The 21,959-nt window shown below is 54.1% G+C and overlaps 1 protein-coding gene across 2 annotated transcripts in view; it reads left to right on the top strand.

Moving 5' to 3' along the window:
- Window positions 1–21,959, top strand: part of LINGO1 (leucine rich repeat and Ig domain containing 1) — a 178,375-nt gene that overhangs the window by 53,444 nt on the left and 102,972 nt on the right. The window contains exon 1 of one of the 2 annotated variants that reach the window (XM_023195979.2): window positions 12,755–12,892. The exons of the other annotated variant lie outside the window; for it this stretch is intronic. The gene's annotated coding sequence lies outside the window, so the exon portion shown is untranslated. Of the gene's footprint in view, window positions 1–12,754; window positions 12,893–21,959 lie in introns of those variants that run through there. 2 annotated transcript variants of the gene reach the window in all.

The following is a 21,959-nucleotide window of genomic DNA, read 5'->3' as shown; positions in this document are numbered from 1 at the left end:
GCCTCTGGGCTAGTCTCTTGGGTTCTGGGTCTGGGGCACGTCTGTCCTTCCTGGACATGCCCTCTTCCCTGTCCTCCGCACTTGGACGCTAACAGTCACCTCTGCTCAGAATGTGCCTCCTCTGAGAAGATACCCCACAGCAGCTGCCCTCAGCTGTCATCCCGTGGGTGGCTGAGTGGGCCCCAGCCATACTTGGTTCAGTGAGAATGAGTTCCAGGCACTTGTCCCGACTTGGATGGGGAAGCTGTGGGGGTGGCTGGGGCTGAGAGGGCCTGGAAACAGGAAGGAGGGTGGGCAGGCAATTTAGGGATCTACAGACACAGGATTCAGTAGAAGGGATGCCATTCAGGGGAGAGCTGGGAAGGGGCAGGCTCCAATCCGGGAGGCCGGCCATGGCCGGCGGGGAGGGCTGTCAGTCAACAAACCTGGACGCAGCATCTGAGCACCCTCGATTATTTATGACTCGTGGGATGGCCTCATGAAATCTTTGGAATAAAAGCAGCCTGTGTGCTGGATCAGAGCCTGAGCGTGCGTGCTGGGGGGCATGGGAGCCAGGAAGGAGGCATTATGCAAACCCAGGAGCCATTACAACAACGGCATCTGTCCGAGTGCAGAGCAGGGAGCCATCATGGGCTCTGTGTGCAGGCAGGGCTGGCATGGGGTGTGGCCAGCGTTGGCCGGAAGCTCCGCCTCAGGGGAAGCCACTGAGGCACTAAGGGGTGGATACCCATTTGACGGGCCTGCACATGTGAAGCCCATTGCAGAAGGGACCTCAGTCCACCTGGCACAACCCAGCAGGCCTGGGGAAAGGGTCTTGCTTGGATGGGTGCATTTGCTGGGCACCTCCAGCCACCCCATCATCACCACCAGAGTTCACTGGCCTGAAGTTTTGTGTGGGCCTGAGATGCGGATGCAAGTTAGCGCTACCTTCATTTCTAAAACAGGGGAGCAGAACCATGGGGGTGGATGTTAGGCCAGTTCCCTAAACAACATCCTATGCTTGGGGACTTAATTTTTAACTTTAAGGTCAGAATGTGTCTGCTGCAAACAATGCTGTTGGTTTTCACCTCAGTTCAGCGCAGAAGGGAGGCCCCGTCGCTCTTTCTGCCAGCCCCCTGGTCCTGGGCATTTGTGAGGAGCTGTGGGTGGACCTAGCAGTAAAGTGTAGAGTGCAGACCTCAAGTCCGGAGCTAGACTTGGGTTCATGGTTTCTCTGCGCATCAGTCTCCTCATCTGTAAAATGGGCACAGCAGTTGTTTTCTCATAGGTGTATTGGGAAGATGAGATGAGATGATGCATGAGAAGTCTTTACATATGACCTGGCACATGGTGAGGGCCTGTCAGTGGAGTTGCTGTGCTTGTCATTGCCATGGTTGGTGGCTGGTTGTGTGGGCAGCAGAGCCAGTTCAGTCTGAACTGGGTGACATTCAGGTTCCTGTATCCAGGCTGCTGTGGTTGTGGTGGGGGAGGCGGCTCCAGTTTCTTCCACTGTCTCCCTCTGGGTGTCAGTTACTGAGGGCTGCCAAGGGTAGTGCTGGACAGGGGGGAGCTGGGTGTGCAGTTGGAGAGAACTTGTCCCTGCTTCAGTGACAGGAGCTCTCAGCCACCCGAGTAGAGGAGGCACAGAGGGGTGAAATCTCTGAGCCTCAAGGAAATAAGGAGGCTGCTATAATGGGGCACAGAGAAGCAGCAGTGGCAATGCTGGGGTTAAACGGAGAGGCCTGACACACTGTGGTGGTGGCGGGGAGGAGAATGAGGAGAAGGAACTGGCGCAGGCTCTTCACACATGGAACATCACTGGTTCTCACGCAGGAGAGGGATGCCATTATCCCTGTTTCCCTATGAGAAATGGAGGCCCACATAGGGCAGCTAGTTGACCCAAGTCACAGAAAAGGCAGAGCTGGGATTGAATCCCCTTTCCCATGTCCTGTGCCCTGGAGGGGTTGAGGGCACCAGGAGTAGGGCTGGCTTTAGTGCCAGGCTGTGGCTGTCCCAGGCAGGGGACATACATGGACCTGGATGTGCACACGTGTGCATGTGCATTTGTGTGCCGAGTCTCTCCCCACTTCAGCAAGGAAGCTCTGTGGGAAACTAGGGCAGTGGGGCGGCTCTCTGCCACCTCCTACAGTATTGGCACCTGGGGGCGGCTTCTACATTGGAGCCTGGTGTCTGGGCCCAGCCTGTTCTCCCCACACATGTGCCTCCCATGACTCTGCCCCCACCCCAGCCTGCCTGCCAGAATGGAGGGGTGTCCGGGGGGCTGGAAGGTACCCTGGGATAATAAAAATAATTCTCAGCTAAGACATTGTATGCCAAGCATGAGTAAACATCATTCTCCCGTTATCCAAGGCCAAAGGGGCAGAGTCACTTGCCCATGGCCACACAGCTAGGCAGTTGTGAGGCAGGATTCTGACCCTAATGGTGGCCGGAGATCCTGGGGGACCCAGCTCTGGTTTTTCTCAGCGGGCAGTCCCAGGATAGCCCCTCAAGGTCCTGAGGAGCCAGGACCCTGCCCCAGCTATCATTTACCAACCTTTCTGTGGCCAGGCCTGAGGGAGGCATGGGCCACACCTCCCCTCAGCCTAATCTGCCTGCAGGTCCTTCCTGTTCCCATGTTACAGATGTGGAGACTGAGGCTCAAGAGGGCCCCAATGCCACTCTGATGCTGAAGTCTGGCTTTTCCCCCCCTGCCTTGCTGCTCCAGAGTGTCTACTGATGCCCTCTGCCTGTGTCTCCCCATGCTGGTGCTGTGGCCCAGGCCTGATGCCTGCCTGTGCAGCTAGAGGGAAAGAGAGAACCTGAACCAGTCTGGATATAGAGGGACAGAGAGGCAGGGGCAGCCCCGACACAGATGGGTAGGGGGCAGGTGCTGGACCATCTCAGTCTCAGAAAGTCATGTGCACCATCCGAGCCCCTGAGGCAAGATGGGTAGCTACTGATAACCTGGTTTGTGGCATCAGACAGCATGGCATGAGTCCCAGCTCCAGTACTTACCAGATGTGTGGCCTTAGACATGTTACTTAAGCTCTCTGGGCCTCAGTTTTCCCATTGGGTAAGGGGAAAATGATAGTAGAACCCACCTCACGGGCTGTTAGGGGATAAATGGCATATTCAGGTACTGCACTAGGAATGACACTTGGCATGTAGTAGGCACTCAGTAAATTCTAGTCAAAGTTGTCATTGTTATTAGCAGGGCTATAGAACATTCTAAGGTGAGAGCAGAGCCTTCCTAGCTCCTGTGTGCAACTAGATGCCAGAGCCAAGAGGGACAGGACTGGGGCCTGCTTCAGCCTCCCCCTTACTCCCCCCACAATGCTGCCAACCCCAGACCTCCGGTCCTGAGTTTTTCATTCCCTGGGGAGCAGGTAAATGTGGGGTGGGTTGGAGTGGATTTGCCATTTTGCACATCAACTATTTTTATATTTATACCTACCTTATTCCAGTAAGTGTTTGTGAGAGCTAAGCATCATCGTGATACCAAGGTAGACAATCCAAGGCAGGGGAAAAAGGATGCAATAGCAAGGAAAGGCTTGGGGAGCATTACAACATGGACACAGAGGGTCCAATCTTGGGCTGAATAGTTGGTTCTACGATTCCTCATAGTCAGAATGAAAAGGGAACTATCATTTATGAGAACTGTGCTGTCCACAGGAGCAAAACAGCATATAGTCCTCGAGAAGGAGTAGGTTTCCTGGAGGAGCGGGAGCCATATCTATTCAGACATCTCTGCAGCCCACAGCAGCTCGGAGTGTAGAGAGTGGAGGTCAGATGTCTGACCTGGGTTAGAGGGCTGGCCAACCCCGGGCAGGGAGATCCTCTTCCTGCACAGAGTGATCTGGGGCCCAGGACAAGGACCATTGGGCCGGGAGGGTCGGGTAGACACTGGGTCACAACCCCTGCTCTCCCTCCACCAGCTCCGAGCCCTCCCAGCTCTGGATTCTCCCATCTAGCTGGGTCTGCACAGGAAGGAGCAAGGGTTAAGCTGGGTCTGCACATCTGCAGGCCTGGGCCTGAGACCAGCTCTGCCTACTCCACCCTCCTCCTCAAGAACCCTCAGTGTCTCCTCATTGGCTGAGCATCGACTGCGCCTCCCTGCACCTGGCCTCTGATCTCTAATCCTGAGCCTAGCTCAGCCCTTGGGACTCCTTTGCACCCGCTTCCTTAGCCCAACTCTGCAAGTGCTCTCCGACCTGGATGTGCCTCCATCATCTCCCCTCTGGCACGGAGCTGCCCAAAGGCAGAGTGGAGTCTTCCCAGCTTCCCTCCCGGTGCCAGCTGGACCCTCCTAGTGCCAGCTGGGTTCTTGGGTGGGTGTGGGTGCCATAAACCTTGCAGGGAAGGAGGGTTAAAGAGAATGGACATTCAGCCATCACAGAGGGTGGGTTTTCCACTTTGCAGAATACCTTGCATATACTTGGCCAAGTCCGGACCTCAAAACAGCTCTGTGAAACGGGACAGCAACAGCAGACCCAGAGTAATAACACCTCCTGTTTCCTCAGTGCCTGCTATGTGCCAGGTGCTGTGGTAAGCATTTCACAAATAGTTATTTATTTAATCCTCACTACAGCCCATGAGCTGTTTCTGCAGAGAATTGAAGTGCAGGCAGAGGATGAGAAACTTGCCCAAAATTATACAGTCCTTAAGTGGCAGAGTGGGGATTTGAACCCAGGCAGTCTGGACTACACTCCAAGCATTTGTCTTCCTGGCTCCTCCCAAGGGCTGGTGAGGGAGAAGTGTGATGCCCACATTGCAGACAAGGAAACAGGCCCGGAGACAAGGAGGCCTGCCTGAGGTCACACAGCTAGGAGGGAGTGGACGAGGTGGGATTCCCATTAGTTCCATCCCATTCCCAAGCTGGAGGTGGAGCTGCCCTCAGACTCCTCCCTGGAGGCTGGGAGGAGAGGGTAGGAGTGAGGTTGTGAGGGCCACAGAAAACCCCCTTCTAGGTGTGGCCCCTGTGTGTGGCACCCACTCCCAGCCCCCGGCCCTCAGCAGCCAAGACGAGCGAAGCTTTGGTCTCTGGCCTGGCAGGGAACAGGGTGAGCTCTGGGGGCTGGGACTCAGCAGACACTGGTGCAGCCCACCTGCCTCAAGCTGGTGGGCATGTGGCATGTCCGTGATGAGTGGGCTCTTCGCAGAGTGAGCATTAATCACACTGCCAGGCAGTGGGAGAGGCAGCTGCCTGAAATGCCTGCACCTGGGCAGGATTGATCACCACCAGACCTGGCCAGGCCAGGAGGCTGAGGGCAGCCAGGGGCCATCTCTGCCAGGCAGGCAGTCAGGGAAGAGCCCTGGACTGGGGGAGGAGACACAACCCTGACCTGGGGCTCTCAGAAGAGGCCTGGTAAGAGAGGACTGTTCCTCTTCTCCCAGGGACAGCCCTTTAGTGTGCTGCAAAGCCATTTATCATGTTTTAAGATGCATGGTTAAGACTTGCCTCCTCCAGAAGCCATTGTAGAGTGCCCATGCGTCAGCCCTGGACATTTTCTCAAAGAAATGTGCAGCGTCCCCGGGAGCCAGGCAAAAGGGTTTTGAAACCCCGTTGCCACCTGCCAACTGTGTGACCTTGGGGAAATTACTTCACCTCTCTGAGTGCTGGTTTCCTCATCTATAGGATAGCTCATTTTTTCTTTTTCTTTCTTTTTTTAAATTATGGTAAAAAAAAACATATAAAATGTATCATCTTAGCCATGTATAAGTGCACAGTAAGGTAGTGTGAACTCTGTGCCCCTTATTGTACACGGTATTCCTTTCATCTTGCATGACCAAAATTCTGTACCCATTGGACAGCAACCGCTCCTTTGGCTGTCCCCACAGCCCCTGGCAACCTTCCCGCTACTTTCTAAGAGTTTGACCACCTTAGATACCTCATACCAGGAAACCACACATATGTGTCTTTTTGTGAGTAGCTTACTTCATATAGCATAATGTCCTCCATGTTCATCCATACTGTGGCATGTGACAGCATTTCCTTCCTTTTTTAAGGCTGAAAGATAGTCCATCATCTGTATACACCACATTTTGTTTATCTGTTCATCTGTTGATAGACAGTTGGGGTTGTTTCCATCTCTTGGCTATTGTGAATAATGCTTTGATGAACGTGAGCACGCACATACCTCTTTGAGATCCTGTTTTTAATTATGATATGTATATGTACGCACACAGACATACACACACCCAAAAGTGGGACTGTTAGATCGAATGGTAATTCTATTTTTAATTTTTGCAATTAATTTAGTGGCTGCCCCATTTTACATTCCTACTAGTGATACACAAAGGTTCCGATTTCTCCACGTCCTTAACAATACTTATTTTTCTTTCGGTAGTGACCATCCCTGTCTGAGGTGAGGTGAGACCTCATTGTAGTTTTGCTTTGCATTTCCCTGATGATTAGTGATGCTGAGCATCTTTCCATCTGCTTGTTTGGCCATTTGTATATTTTCTTTTAAGAAATGTCTATTCAAGTCCTTTGCCAATTTTTGATGGGATTATTTTTGTTGTTGAGTTGTAGAAGTTCTTTATGTATTCTAGATATTAACCCCTTTCATACATGGGTTGCCAACATTTCCTCCCATTCCGTAGGTTGCTTTTTCACTCTGTTGATTGCTTCCTTTGTTAAGCAGAAGGTTTTAAGTTTGATGTAGTCCCATTTGTCTATTTTTGCTTTTGTTGCCTGTGTTTTTGGTGTCATGTCCAAGAAATTATTGCCAAATCCAATGTCATGAAGCTTCTCCCCTACGTTTTATTTTAGGAGTGGTATAGTTTCAGGTTTTGTGTTTAGGTCTTTCACCCATTTGGAGTTAATTTTTGTATATGGTGTAAGGTAAGAGTCCAACTTCATTTGTTTTGCATGTGGAAATCCAGAAACTGAACAGAGGCCATAGCAACGGCAGGCTCATTCTTGTGCAGGGTCTGGATATCTGGGTGCCCTAATGAGAACAGGACCTGTGCTCCTTCCTCCTGATGATGGCTGTTGCTCTGACCCTGAGTCTTTCCTCCTCTGGGTCTTTGGGTCTTGCTGTACCCAGGCCAGGTCGGGCAGGATGGGGTGCCTGTGGGGTAGGCAGGGTGGGGTGCCTGCAGGGTAGACAGGGTGGGGTGCCTGCAGGGTAGGCAGCCCACTGCAGGGATGCATGCTTCTTCCTCACCTGTCTCCAGTGCTTTGGGGATCTCTGGGTGGAGTCAGGAACTCCATGAGGCACAGGGGGCGGAGACACAGGTGCTCAGTCCACTCAGGAGGACTTGTGTAGAGTCAACAGCCCAAAGGGTCAACACTGGACACTGGTCTGGGGGAGAAAAAGGTCTCAGTGGGGCAGCTTAGGGCTGTGCCCTCCTCCTGCCCTAATCTTCTGGTGACTCAGATGAAGGTGCTGAGTCCCACATTTGCCAGTGAGACGCAGTTCTCACTGTGGGTGCTCAGATGGTGGAAGCTCTGAACTGAAACCTACCAACCAAATAGAACTCTGCAGCCAGGATAATGAAGTTTGGCACTTGGGCTCAAAAACTCAATGGCCAGGGGACGGATGCAGGAGTAGGGGTGGGGCGGCCGCTCCATGTACGCTCCCTGGGTGTGCTGTGCTGGAACCATCTCAAACCAGCTCTCTCTCAATCCCATGGACACATGTTCAGGAATTTTCCAAGCCAGTTGTTCAACACAGGAGTCCACCTTCCAGGCTCACATCCTGGCGTTCCCAGGTCTGGTGGATGCAGGCTCTACCTCTCACAGGAGCTGCCTGTAGCTTTCTGTATGACCCAGGCAGGCCTTTTCCCCACCCTGGGCCTCTGTTTCTCCATCTGCAGAATAACCATTTTACCTTCCTCAGGGAAGTTGTGAGGGTTGAACAAGATAATTGATTATTTGTTTATTTATTTAGAGACAGGGTCTTGCTCTGTTGCCCAGGCTGGAGTGCAGTGGTGTGATCCTAGCTCACTGCAGCCTCGGCCTCCTGGGTTCAAGTGATCCTCCTACCTCAGCCTCCCCAGTAGTTGCTAGAGTAGTTGGGTACAACGCCACCATGCCTGGATAATTTTATTTTCTTTTAGGTAGAGACAGGGTCTCGATATGTTTCCCAGGCTCTTCCAAACTCCTGGGCTCTAGTGATCCTCTTGCCTTGGCCTCCCAAAGTGTTGGGATTACAGGCATGAGCCGCCTCACCCAGCCAAGATGATGGATTTAAATTCCTCTGTGGAGAATAAGTACTGATGGGGAAACTGAAACCCCCAACCCCAATGGCTGAATTCCCCATTCAGGGCTTTCTGTCCTTCTCAGGTCCTGGGGCAGAAAGTTGGCAGAGCCTGTGTAGACCTGCCCCTGGTCTGGGCACACCCAAACCAGCTTGGACACCCATTTGGAGTGTCCCAGAAGGGAGCCCCACCATCAGGAAAGGGTTAGGTCCTTCTGCTCTGATACTTCAGCATGGCTAGTGTGACCAGCACTGGGAGGCCTGGGAGGAGGCCGGGCCTTCATCTCAGGCTCTCCTGGGGTGGGGCAGTGGCAGGGTCCACCCACCGTCTGGGAAGCAGTTGCTGATGCCTGACCTGGGCTGGGTGTGGGTGATTTGGCTGTGGGCTTTTTCTTGAAGGCCTGCCAAGGTAGACTATGGGGGAGGGCATGGTTCAGCCCCTGAACATGAGGCTGGAGCCTGGCCCAGTGGTGGGCTGTGGCCAAGGGAGGTAGTAGGGAGACTCAGGGGTGCTTACTGCCCCCGGGTGCTCATGGCCCTCTCCCTAGTTATGGAAGCCCACATTAGGCACTTTATGTGCCTCCTCCTCATCCAGTCCTCACCATAGCCCATGAGGTGGGTGCTGACCTTATCTCCACTTCGCAGATGAGGAAACTGAGCCCGGAGAGGCGAGGTTGAAACTATAAAGTGTCTCTGCCACTGAAGGTTTGCTGTTGACCTTGGCCAGTGCCCGCACAGTTTCCTCATCTCAACAATGGGGACTCAGATGGGCGCAGCTGGGGGAATGTGTTTGACATTAGTTGCATCTTCTGAAGTGGTAAAGGGCCCACAGACCTGGTAAGTCCCCACGTTTACAGACCAGCAAACCGAGGCTGAGAGAGTCACAGCCATTGGGTCCTGCAAAGTCACCTCCTGGCCTGGCTCACACCACCCTCCCTGCCCAATTCAGGCCCCTTAGGTCGCTCTGGACCTCTCGAAAAGCCCTGATGCTGAGTCGGTGCAGACAGGCTTCAGTCACGTGTGCATCTGTATGTGTGCATGTGTGTGCACAGGTGTGTGCTGGGATGGGGGTGCCTGGAGGAAGCAGGCAGAGCTGAGCAGACCCTGGGGCCACTGGGTGAGAGGAAGGGGCCCCCTCCCCACTCCCCGCTCCTGATCCGGGTGCAGGGAGTGGGAGAAGCCCTGGGTGACAGGGTTTGTGCCCACTATATATAGCCCGGCTCAGACACGCACGCCCGGCTATTTCTGTGTTCCTCCTCCTACTGAGGCAGGGGGAGGGGAGAGAAAGTAGTCCATCTAAAAATATAACCTGGGGAAAAATATCACAACGCCTGAGCTGAGCCTGAGAGATCTGTCTCTTTCTCTCGCCTCCCGCCCCCGCGCCCCGACTTACCTCACAGCCGCCTCGGCTCCATTTGGAACTGTTGCCCCCTCCCCCACCTGTGCCACTTTCTCCTGATGCCCCCCCAGCTGGGGCTGGGTTGTTCCGCCCCCATGTCACAGGTGAAGAAACTGAGGCCTGGGGAGGGCTTGCTTGGGTGTGGCACTTTGTGCTGCTCATCCCTCTGGGATGCCCAGGTCTGAGGGGCAGCCCCTCCCTGCCCTGCTGAGCCTGGACTAGGGTGGGGGCCTGGGTCCAGGTCTTGGCTGTGCACTCACTTGTTTCATCTCTCTGAGCCTCAGTTTCCCCAACTAAAAGGGGACAGTGATACTAGTTGCCTTATAGGTGGTGCTAAGGGTTGATGGAGAGGCGCAGGTAAAGGCCGGGACACGTGCCAGGCGCGTCAGAAGCACGCAGAGACGTCAGTCTTGTTGTCGTCATTGTTAGTATTTTAATTATCCACCACCTTCATCCTGGCCACAGAAATGACTCTTCCCCGAGGAGCTTCTTGAGGACAGGATGACTCTTAGCAGGTCTGCATCGCGGTGCTCAGCAGGAGGCCCACCTCCTGCCCACAGCAGCGTTCAATAGATGACACGGTTGTATTTAGGTTCGCAGAGGAAGGTAGGGGGTTCTAAGGTTGATGAAACCCCTGCCTCAGGCCGCGCTCACTGCTCTTTGGCTGTCTTGGTCCTCACACTTACTCCCTTCAGTGCCTGCCTGGGGGCGGGGGCGGGATGGGATGGAAGGGGAGGATGGGGTGTTGCTATCATCCCCATTTTAACGACAGACAGGAAGCTAGAGCTCTGAGAGGGAAAGTGATGGGCCCTGGGTCACACAGCTGGGACAGAGTCTGGACCTGAGATGGGCTGTCTGACTCGAGGCTCCCAGGTGTGCTGGTCCTGAGGGCCCCTGACCTGTGTGTCTCCTTTCTGTGGACTGCAGGAGCCTCCAGGGACGCTGTGAAGGCCCTGCCCCGGAGTGCCCTGCTGGTGCTTTCCATAGCCCTGCTGCTGCCCATAGCCCTGCGTGAGGGACTGGAGAGTGCACCCCTGGGTTAGTGAGCATCCATCGGGTGCCCGTGTGATGGTTCTCAAATTCCATACTCTGTCAACCAGCACCAACTTATGACCAGCCCTGTTTCCTCTACACACCCACACTCTCCACCACCACCAGGTTATTTTGATGTTGTATAATTTTTTCCAGAAATAGTTCAGTGCATATCTCTAAAAGATGAGGACCCTTTAAAAGACAGAACCGTGATACCATTACCACACCTTAAAAATTAAATGTTACCTGGCACAGTATCCGCTTCCTGAATCACTCTTAAAAATTGCCTTGAGGTAGGAGTTAGCATCACCATTTTATAGATGAGGAAACTTGAGGCCCAGAGAGGATTAGTCATTGGCCTGAGTTCATGTAGCTTGTAAGTGGCCAAGCAGGGATTTGAACCTGGGCCACTTGACTCGAAAGCCAATGCTCCTTCCTCTTTCCTCGGCCAGGCAGGGCCCCAGCTTGCCTCCTGCCATCCCCAAAGGGTTGCCACGCCCTGTGGCCCTAGGGCAAGGAGCTGCTGGCATATTTTTGTTGGGGGACAGTCTAGTTCCTGGGCCTCCTGATAAACCCAGAGTCCAGCCCAGAGGCTCAGCCAGGTTGTGTGCTCAGAGACGGGCTGCGAGTGTGCGCAGGCCGCACTGGGGCCAGGAGTGAGCTGTCTTCCCTGGCCGGTGTGCTGAGCTTTATGGGGGCATTAACAAGCCATTTAAAAAGCGCTGACAACACACTTTGCAGGCTCCTATTTAAGATGTACTAAAAAATAAGCACCTTTTCAGGGAGGAAACTGCAGCATGTCGGGGTGAAATACGTCCGTGGTGTCACCTACGCACGTGTCACCCTGCAGGTGCAGAGAGGGGCGGGAGCAGCAAGCACCCGGCCTCACCCCCACCAGGCGGCCTCAGAAGGTGGCAGGTACTTGGTGAGCAGGTGGATTTGCCAGCATTTCCAGCTGTGCAGCAGGAGGAAGGACATTATGCTTTGGGGGTTCATGTTAGAGGTTGGGGTGGGTGGGGGCATAAGTAGGGGGCAGGGGAAGTTACCTGCTCCTGGCTGCCCATTTCAGATGGAGAAGCTGAGGCCTGGGGTGGGAGGATGAAGTTGCGAGGTCACACATCCTGATCTTGGGGACCCCAGCCTGGTCTCCAAGGCCAAAACTATGCAGGAGGTGCTTCTTCCTCTGACCCTGCTCACCCCACCTCAAAACAGACTTTCTCAGGCCTAGAGCAGACCTGGACCAGGAGCCAAGCACTGTGGTAGGCACTGGGGTTACAACAGTAAACAAATAAAAAATGCCATCAATCAAACCAGGTGCTTCATGGAGCTTCTCTAGTTGAACGGAGATGACAAATAAAGAATGCCAACAATGTCGTGTAGCTGCGGTGTATCTACCAGCAAGGGGCAGATGTGGGGTGCTGTCAGAGGGTTTAAGAGGAGACCCACCAGGTCGGGGAGGCAGGGAAGGGCTTTGGGAGGAGGTGACACCAGGGCTAAGCACTGCAGGATGAATGTGAGCCGAGAGAGTGGGAGGCTGTGGCTGGGGGAAGGAGGACAGCAGGCAAAGGGAAGAGCACATACCAAGGCCCTGTGGCAGAGGCTCCAGGGGATTCTGAAAGGCCAGTGTGGCTAGAGTGGAGTGAGCCTGGGGAGGTATGGCTGGAGGGGGCTAGGGCTGGGTCTCACGAGGGCCATGAAGGGGGGTGACTGGGGTGGGAGGGTTAAACACTTGGATTTGTGGTATGGACAGATTTCTGGCTGTCACAGGAGGAAATGACCTTGGCTTTGTGTCAGGAGCGGACTGGGGAGTGGGTAGGGGTGAATGTGAGCATCGAGGCGGGAGGGGCAGCTACTCAGACCGGGGTATTGGTCAGGCTGCCCTCTGGCTCTCCGTTGTTCCCCTGCATCCCCTCCAGGCCTGGTGACCCAGAAGAGTCCCAGAAGGTATCTGGGAGGGACAGTCCTTCAGCTGTGGGTGGAGGGATGAGGGAGGCAGGGAGGCTTTGCTGAGCCAGCTGTGGGAAGAAGTCATGGTGCTGGGCCCCAGGCCTGGGGCCTTCTCTCTTTGGAAGGCAGCTGAAGAGGCAGCTGGGGTGTGAGCGCAGGAGCATGAGGAGTTTGTCACGTCTGCCTGGTCTCCACTCTGAGATCTAACCCAAGGAGGAGCGGGTGCCCGAGAGGGGAAGGGAGCTCAAGAAAAAAAAAAAAAATAGCTTGCTTGACTTAATTATGACTGATTGTGACAGCTTGCATCTTTAGTCTGAAAAGTATCTATGGGGTAAGGACTGCTTTTCTCAATCGGGATAATTATGTTAATTAAAATGCTTTCTTTATAGCAGTTCTGATTAATAAAAACAGTTCCACTGCTCTCTTTAAACACTCTAACCTTCTGTTGCATGGAGAAGCAGGCCTTTTCTCAACAATTTATGGTTTTTCACGCAGATTCCAAGAGGCGACCTGCTGCCGGGTGGCCTGGTGGCAGGCACTGCGCTCACACACACGGGGATGGATGCAGGCAGAGGGGCAGGCACATGGACCTAGCAGGCAGAGGGACTGGCCATTGGGGCAGGGACAGGCCGGGGCGCCGCTCAGCTGAGTCTGCTGCAGAATAAAAATGCCACTTATTCCTCTAATTGCTGTTTATTTCCTCTGGGAAGCATGGAGATAAATAATGAGCTCCCAATTAAGAAAAATTTCATGTGGGGGACTGAGGTGCCAGGGCCAGGATCGATACTGGAGTGGAGGGGTGGGGTGGGGCTGGTGGTAGGAGCAGGGGTCCTTAATGAAGCCGAGGAGGTGGTGGTGTGTGTGCTACGAGAGGTGGAGGCAGGTCGGCGGGAGGGGTGCTGAAGAAGGGGCTTCACTGCCAGGGAGGCTGAGTAGAAGGGAACAAGAGCTTTGAGCAAAGCTTCACTGTCCCCAGCCTCAGTTTCTCTCTTTGCCTAAGTTAGAGGTCACAAGTGATGGCTCAGAGGCAGAATCTGTCTCATAGTTGTGTGTGTGTGTGTGTATGTGTGAGAATGTGTATGTGTGCACGTGTGTATAAGTGCCAGTCTGCGTGTGTGTGCGTACATATATGTGTATGAAAGCATGTGAGTGTGCATGTGTGTTTGTGACTGTGAGTGTGTATGTGTTTGCCTGTGTGAGTGTGTAAATGAGATTGTATATATGTGCACGAATGTGGGTACACGTATGTATGAGAGCGTGTGTGTGTGTGTTCTAGCCACAGAGTGTGGCAGAAACTTCAGCCCACAGATTGTTGGAAGATTGGGAGGTTTCTCATCAAAATCTGGCTTCTGGAGTCTCTTGAAAAGTCAGAGGCCCAGCAAGCATATGCCGGTGGGAGCCGAGTGCTGCGTGGTGGCTGCCCCTGTGTGTCTCCCATGGCCTCCTCGTCCTCATCTCCGTGCCACCCTGACCTGGGAGGCGTTTGTGTTTCCTGGCACTGTGTGACTCTGGTCTGCCTTTGAGGGTGGAGGTGGGGGTTGATCTTACATGGACAAGGGGCACTCAGTTGACCACCATCCCTTCTCCTAAAGGGACGGAAAGAGATGGGGTCCCAGAAGCCCCGAGTAGAAATGTCTTGGTGCTGGTGCTGGCAGGAGACTTTGTGGGGTTCCTCACTCCACCACCCAGCCACCCTAGGCCTGGAGAGCGGCTCAGTACTGTCACTGCCCAGAGGGGCTTAGGCAAAGCTGGCCTTACTCTCAAGGAGGCAGTGAGGAGGACATCCCAGGAGGTGCCCCTGAGAGGGAGAGCTGACTGCCCACCCCTCCCAGAGGCCCCAGTTCTCTCTGGACCCTCCGCCCTGCCTGGACAAACTCCTCATTTGCGGAGGACTTTGGCAGAAACCTTTGCCAGACACAGACTGGGGCCTTGTCAGTTTCCCCAGTTCCCTCCACCCCAGCCCAACCCCAGCCTCTCTTGCTGCTAGAAATGAGGAAATAAGGTTAGGGGCTTCTTCTCAGCCCTACCACCTGGTTGAGGAAGAGGCTGTGGCAGTCAGGGAGGCCCTGGTAGCCCACAGAGTACATGGACCAAGAGGGTCAGGGGTTCCAGCCAGGGTCACACAGTTGGGAACCAGGGGCTGGGGCAGGCACAGAAACCAGGCATCCTGACCCCAGGGGTTTATGAGGGTGACCAAGGCCACACAGTTGCGGCTAAGGGGTCTGTACTGCCAGAGGAAGTGATGCTAATCAGTCCCTAGACTCCTTCCCCTTTCCCACGAGAAGACTGCAGGCTGGCTCCTGGCATGCATCTCTGGGGTCCAATATAGGGGTCCAGAGGCTTGCTCATGGACGTGTGTGTGGACATGTGCCATGCAAATATGTGTGGATGTGTGAGCCTGTACATGTGTAGGCACGCAATACATACGTGGATAGTCCTGTACACACACACACGGACGTGTGTGTGTGTGAGCTCATCCAGGTGTGCATGTTGACACATGTGTGTATACATGTGGGTGCTGTGTGCATGTCACATGCACAGCCATGTGTGGGCATGCTCCTCTGTATACGTGGGATGGGCGTGGTATGCATGAGCATGTGCATTTGTACGTGTGGCTGTTAAACCCGTGTGTCTGGGGTGCTGCATTTCTCCAGCTCTGTCCCTGCGTGTTCACACATACGTGTCTTCCTGCATAGGTCTGTGTGTGAAGCTGAGGGCCGTGGCGAGGCCCTTCTGTGGGCCCTGGAAGAAGGTGGCTCCCTAGGTGGGTGATAACGAGTCAGGGATGTAAGCTCAGGCCCGGGCTGGGAGCCCTGCTCCCGTGGGGGATGGTGCCATCTCTGTAGCTGCTCATGAGCATCTTCTTGGGCACCAGCTTCCAGGCAGGCCTCGGCCCTGCTCCCAGCTCCCTGGGCCTCCAGCCCTGGGAAAGTTCTGCGTGTGCAGAGGGAGCCAGGGCTGTATCACCTGCCTCATGACTCCACTGCCCAGATGAGCTGTTGGTGGAGCAGGAGCCCTCCTTGTCCACTCGGACCCTCCTTGGACCCCTCCAAGGTCCAGCTTGGCTGGGGCGGGCCCTTCCCCACCATAGTGGAGCCAGACCCTAGGTATGCAGTGGGGTCTGAGCCGTGCTGAGGGCCTCCGCTGCATCCTGTCTGCTGAGGCTCCCTCCTGTGCAGAACAGCCTGGGCCTGGGCTTGGTGGGGGCCGCCCTGCCCCAGGCTCCCGAGGCTGTCTTCCTTCTTAGTGCTGGCTAGGGTAGAAGTGGGCTGAGCCCTCCCTACGTGTCTGTCTCTCCTTCCCATTCCTCCCCCACTATCGGGGCTAAGCTTCTGACCCTCTGCCAAGAGGGAAACGTGCTTTCACAAGCGGAACAGTTCTGATCCCCTCACACGTAGTGTGCCAGTGGAGGGCTTTTGGGCAGTGTGAACAGGGCTGGGGCACCAGTTCTGGGAAGGAATACCCCCTCGCCTTGGTAGACATGCTGGCTCCTACATGCATGTGGCGGCCCCACAGGCTGGCTGGCACCTAGGCCTGCCACCCCCACCTCAGCCCGCCTGGGGGCTGCCCCCCCACCTCCACTGTATTTACGTGTCTATTTTATGATTTCAATTTTTAATGCCTCTGCTCTTTGAAGACGCTTAATGCTTTCGAGTGGAACATTTCCTTCCAGGACCTGAGCGCAGATTGAGGACAGAGCAATAAATCAACTAATAACTGGAACCTCATTTTCTGCTCCACAGCAGAGAGTTAACCCCCGCCTCGCTGCACTCCTCTGGGTGGCAGCTGTGGGTGAGGGGCGCTGGGGAGCAGGGTGCTGAGAGCTAAGGCTCAGGCTTCCCCTCCTCCTCATCTCCTGTCCTCCTGGGTCTCTCTCCTCTCTCCTGTTTCCCTTCTAAGAATCTTACTGTTTTCTCTTCTCTTTTCATTTATGTCCTACTAAAAGCAGGTGAGAATAAGGGAAATGGCTGGAATCTGAGATTCTGGAGGTGACCCTGGAAAGGCGTGGGGAAGCATTTGTTGGGAACTCCCTGGGCCCTGACTTGCTGTGTGAGCTGAGGGGAGCGTCCAACCCTCTCTGAGCCTCAAGGTCGCCACCATTACAAAGGGATCTTATCACATGGGTGGACCGAGGTTTGAAATGTTGACATCTAGGGCAGACTTGGCAGTGGAGGTGGACAGTACCTGAGTCTCCACCATTCGCTCCCTGCCCACCTTGGCTTGGGAGGAGGAGAGTTGGGAGACCAAGACACTCAGGTGATGAACTGGTAGTAGATGGCTCTTCACTCATGTTGTGTATGCCTGAGTCTGTGTTATTAATGCTGTGTAGACGTGTGTGTGTATGTGTGTGCGCGTGTGTGTGTGTGTGTGTGTGTATTCCTGCATGTGTCTTGGACTCCAGAATCACAGTGTACATAGCCATACACCTAGGATAATTCTTGACTCTCTGCAGAACTAATGAGAGGGCCCAGCTGGGTGTGGTAGTGCACACCTGTAGTCCCAGCTACTTGGGAGGCTGGGATGGGAGGATTGATTGAGCCCAGGAGGTGGAGGTTGCAGTGAGCTGTGATCACACCACTGCACTCCAGCCTGGGTGACAGAGTGAGACCCTGTCTCAAAAAAAAAAAAAAAAAAAAAAAGAAAGAAAAAGAAGAAAGAAAAGAGCCCAACGTGGGGAGCCGTGTCTGTAGTATTAAGAAGCTGAGAGGAGTGGAGACTCTGGGGCCACACTGGCTGGCTGCAAATCTGGCTTTGCCATTTATTGCTGTGAGACTTTGGAGAAGTCACTGAACCTCCCTGTGCTCAGTTCCTCCTTCTATAAAATAGAGATAAGAAGAGTGCCTCCCTCATAACTTGTGCAGGTTGAATGAGCTGGTCACCTGTGAAGTGGCTGGCACATAGTAAATGCATTTTAAGTATTTGTCGTTGTCATTATTGCAGGACACATCCACTCACACACAGTATGTTTCCCTCCCCCAACTGACCATGAGACACCAGAGCCATACCAGCCTCAAACACCTGATGTGCACAGAGCGCCAGTGGAGAGTAGCCCAGCCCCCTTCAGAGCAGCCAGGGACAGCTTCCTGGAGGAAGTGGTCCTAGCACTTGTCCTGAGATGAATGGAGAGGAGGGTAGCCCTGGGCACCTGTTGGGAACAGCAGAAAGGATATTTGGAGACTACTAAGGCACTGCTGGAGGTATTTAAGTTGATGAGGAGGAAGTAGGAAGGAGGAAGTAGGCCCCAGCACGGGGGTGGGGGGGTGTGGGGTGCTGGGCCAGTGTTTAGTAGGCACCTACTGCATGCAGACATCTTGTTCCCATTATTTCTTTGTGGAGATTTCTTTGTGGAAACTGCATCTGAGTAGTTACGCGACTTGCCTGGGGTTACCCAAGCTGTCAGTGGTACAGGTGGGATTTGAATTTGTGTCTTTTTGGCTCTGGAACTCCACTGTACTTGTGGCCCAAGTCCCAGCATCACAGGGCTGGAGACTCTGTTCCTAAAATGCCCTGCTCTGCTTGGACACCGCTGGTGATGGGGAGCTTACTACCTCTCAGGACAGTTAATGACATTTCATATAATTCCACTCATTCCAACAGTGATATTCAGGCTGGGCCCAAATCTGGTTGTCATAACTGACTGACTCCTCAGACCCCTCCTAGGCCCCCACGCCGCGCCCTGCCCAGCCCTGAGGCTGCCTGCTGGGCCCACGCTGATAGGGCTGCCCCATTTCCTCCTAGCACCCCATGGATGTGTGAAAGGGGTGGAGAGTACCCCATATGGGGTACATGCAGCATGCCAGCCATGAAGTGTGGCATTGCCACATCCCACGTGTGACCACAGTCACCCTGCAGAGTAGGCTGGCCAAGCTGGGGTGGGCTCAGACCCAGGAGCTCAGTGTTGCAGACAACCAGGCCCACCATTGGCATCCAGGACCGCTGGGAATAGCACTCAGTCCTGGAGTATTTGGTTTCCAGAGTATTTAAACAGATGACTCGACTAGGTGATAATTTTAGCACGTTATGGCTGATGTCTTCTTGGGACCATAAAACAGCAAACTTTTACCACTGGAAGCAGCTCCCAGCCAAGACGTGGGGAAATGATCGTGTCATCGAGTCATCTGGGTATCAGTTATTGTTTGGGGGAAAGAGGAATGTGTGGGCGCATAGAGACGTGCGCACCCTCCCCCATGCCCAAGCAAGCCAACCTCATCGCGGGAGGAAGAGAGAGAGGATGCTTCTGGGAGGGAGGAGAGCAGGGAGAGCTTGCCCATTCACTCCACAGGCATTACTGAGTGCCTGCCACACACCAGGTGCTGGCTGTGCATGCTCCTCGTGCCAGTGGGGCAAACAGGGAATGTTAATAGTGCAGTGATGGGATGAATAGGGACAGCTGGTAAGACGGGGCAACAGGGCCCTCAGGTGAGGGAGCATCTGTGGGAGGACTGTAAGGGGGATGAGGAGGCTGTGTGGCCAAGGGCAGTGGCAGGGGGAGAGAGGACCAAATGAGGGCATTTGCATGGCACTCTGGGGCCGTGGGATATTTTCCAAGGGGCAGGGGGCGGTGAGTGAGCTTGGGTTAAGCAGGGGTGATGACAATCTGATTTAGGTTTTAAAAAGATCTCTCCAGCTGCTGCAGGAAGGGCCAAGTAGGGAAAGAGAGTGAGGCAGACGTGATGGAGGCCTAGGTCAAAATGATAGCCATGGTGATGGGGGTGGCAGACCCCATCATGGCAGCAGAACTGGGGACAGGGAGAGGGTCATGGAGAAGGCAAGAAGGACCCTCGATTCCTGGCTTGAGCCGCTGCAGTCATCCTCTGAGATGTGGAGGTGCAGTGGAGGATCAGGAGTTCGTTTTTGACCACCTCCTTGTGCAGAGATGTCCTATTGACGGTCGTGGTCACAAGCCTGGAGCTCAGGGAAGAGGTCTGTGTAGGGGATGGAGACCAGCAACTATAGATGGAGTTTAGAGACCTGGGCAAAGCAAGGACCACCCAGGAAGTGACGTGGATGGTGGAGAGAGGACCAAGTCCTGGACCCTGGAGTTACCACCATGCAGAGTTGAGGGAGGAGAAGGAACCTTCACAGGAGGCTGAGAAGGCACATCTAGGGGGTGCGAGGAAAGCCAGAAGGATGTGGAATCCCAGAAGCCAGGAGAGGGTTCCCAAAGGAAGGGGAAAGTCAGTCAGCTGCGGGCATGATGCTGGGTGCACCTTTACCCAGCCTCGCGTAACTCCAGGACAATATCAGAGACAGGTCACTGACGTTGGCACAGTCCACAAACCTGATTCTAATTTCACCAGTTATACATGCATTCGTGTGTATGTGTGTTTATATATAGTCCTGTGTGTGTATCCGGCACCACAATGGAGACGTAGATCTGCGCCACACTACAAGACTCTCTGTGCCAGCACACCCCTCCCCGCCCAACCCTGCTCCCACGCCTACTGCTTGGCTGCTACTAATTTGTCCTCCTCTGTAATTTTGTTATTTCATGAGTGTTACATAGATGGAATCATACAGTATATCACCTTTTGAGATTGATTTTTTAAAAACTCAGCATAGGCCAGGCACAGTGGCTCGTGCTTGTAATCCCAGCACTTTGGGAGGCTGAGGCAGGCAGAGTACTTAAGCTCAGGAGTTCAAGACCATCCTGGGCAACATAGTGAAACCCCATCTCTACAAAACACACACACACACACACACACACAGACACAATTAGCTGGGCATGGTGGTGGGCGCCTGTAATCCCAGCTACTTGGGAGGCTGAGGTGGCAGAATTGCTTGAGCGTGGGCGGTAGAGGTTGCAGTGAGCTGAGATCATACCACTGCACTCCAGCCTGGGTGACAGAGTAAGACCCTGCCTCAAAAAAAAAAAAAAAAAACAAAAACAAAAACAAACTTTAGCATAATGAAGGAAGGGGATTTTTAAAGGATGGCAGATACCAGAACACAGTTGTTTGCTGCTGGGAAGAAGAAAAGACCCAGTAAAGAGGGAGAGACAGGTGATGTTGAAAGATAACATAATGATGGGACGGAGCTGAATTCCTGGGGATGAGAGGGGTGGGTTCAGAGTCCAAGTGGAGCCATTAACCTTTAACAGCAGTGAGACCCCTCATCAGGCAGGAAGAGGGGTGCAGGCCAAAGCTGGTGGGCTTCTAGAATGTGCAGGGGCAGAGGACTGGGGTTCACATTTGCTGGCTTCTGCTTCCCCAGTGAAAACCAAGTGAGGTCTCAGTGGAGAGTAACGAGTCACATGGAGGAGGGGAGGCAGGAGGAGGGTGGAGGTGGGGCCACTGCCAGGTTGGAGAGTGGGGAGGTGAGCTGGCTGGTGGCTAGAGCTGGGACTGCCAGGCAGTGCTGGAATTGCTGGAGATTTAGGATTCAAGCTCACAGAGGGCACAGCCTTCACGGTGGGGTCATTTCTCTAGCTGTATTGGGCCTCCCAGCTATAAGTGCCAAAATGTTGGTTGGGCTCAACCAGGTTGGGGTTTTATGAAAGTACTGCCCAGGGGGAGGGGGCAAGGTATTTGAGCATCAGTTATGCTGATAGACCATGGAACTCAAGCTCACCAAGGGCAGTGAGGGTGGAAGGGCAGTGATGGAAGGTGAGGTGTGAAGGTCTCGGTGCAGTGAGAGGATTATAAAGAGAGGAGCTGGAGGGCCAAATGGGAGGTTTGACCAGGAGCCATGGTGGTGACAGGGCCTGGGATAGAGGCTGGAGGGAATGGCAGCTGAAGGTGACTGGAGGCAGGCGGTTGGGGCACCTCCAGCATGGGGAAGTCACCCAGAAGGATGCAAGGGTTGAAGTGCAGGGAAGGACAGACAGAAGCCCTCTGTAGGTGAAGTGAAGTGGCCAGGAAGTTCTAAGGCAGAGGTAGGGGAGGCATAGCCACCACTTAGGCCCCACAGGGACAGAACCACTGTAGATGGGAGGAATTTGGACCTGAGATCTGGAAGAGCCCCAAGGAGCAGGGAGCACATCAGCCTACCCTGGCCGAGCAAAAATCATCTGCAGAATGTCACTGTGTGCCCACCCCTCAGAGGGGAGAACAGAGGCCCGGAGAGGGTAAGCATGTTTCAGAAGGAACAAGCTCTGCTGAAGCGTGCAGAGGGTCTGCTTGAAAGTCAGTGGTGTGGTGGAGGCTGGATTCCAGAGCCACATGTTTCCTGGGTTTCAGTACTGCCTCCTCCAACTTTTCTGGGCCTTTCTTCATTTGTAAAATAGAGCAGAATGACAGTACATAGTCCCAAGGTGGACGTGAGGATTGAGTTTTAATGCATGCATCCTGTGAATCCTCGGGTTAGCCCTGTCTACAGGTAGGGAACCTGAGGCTTAGAGAGAGGAATTGACTTGGCCAAGCCTCAGTGTTCCCCAGCCTCCCTGTCTTTGCCCCAGG

Source organism: Piliocolobus tephrosceles, chromosome 6 (assembly GCF_002776525.5).
Source record: "Piliocolobus tephrosceles isolate RC106 chromosome 6, ASM277652v3, whole genome shotgun sequence".
NCBI lineage: Eukaryota > Metazoa > Chordata > Mammalia > Primates > Cercopithecidae > Piliocolobus > Piliocolobus tephrosceles.
This window is presented reverse-complemented; position numbering and strand designations above follow the sequence as displayed.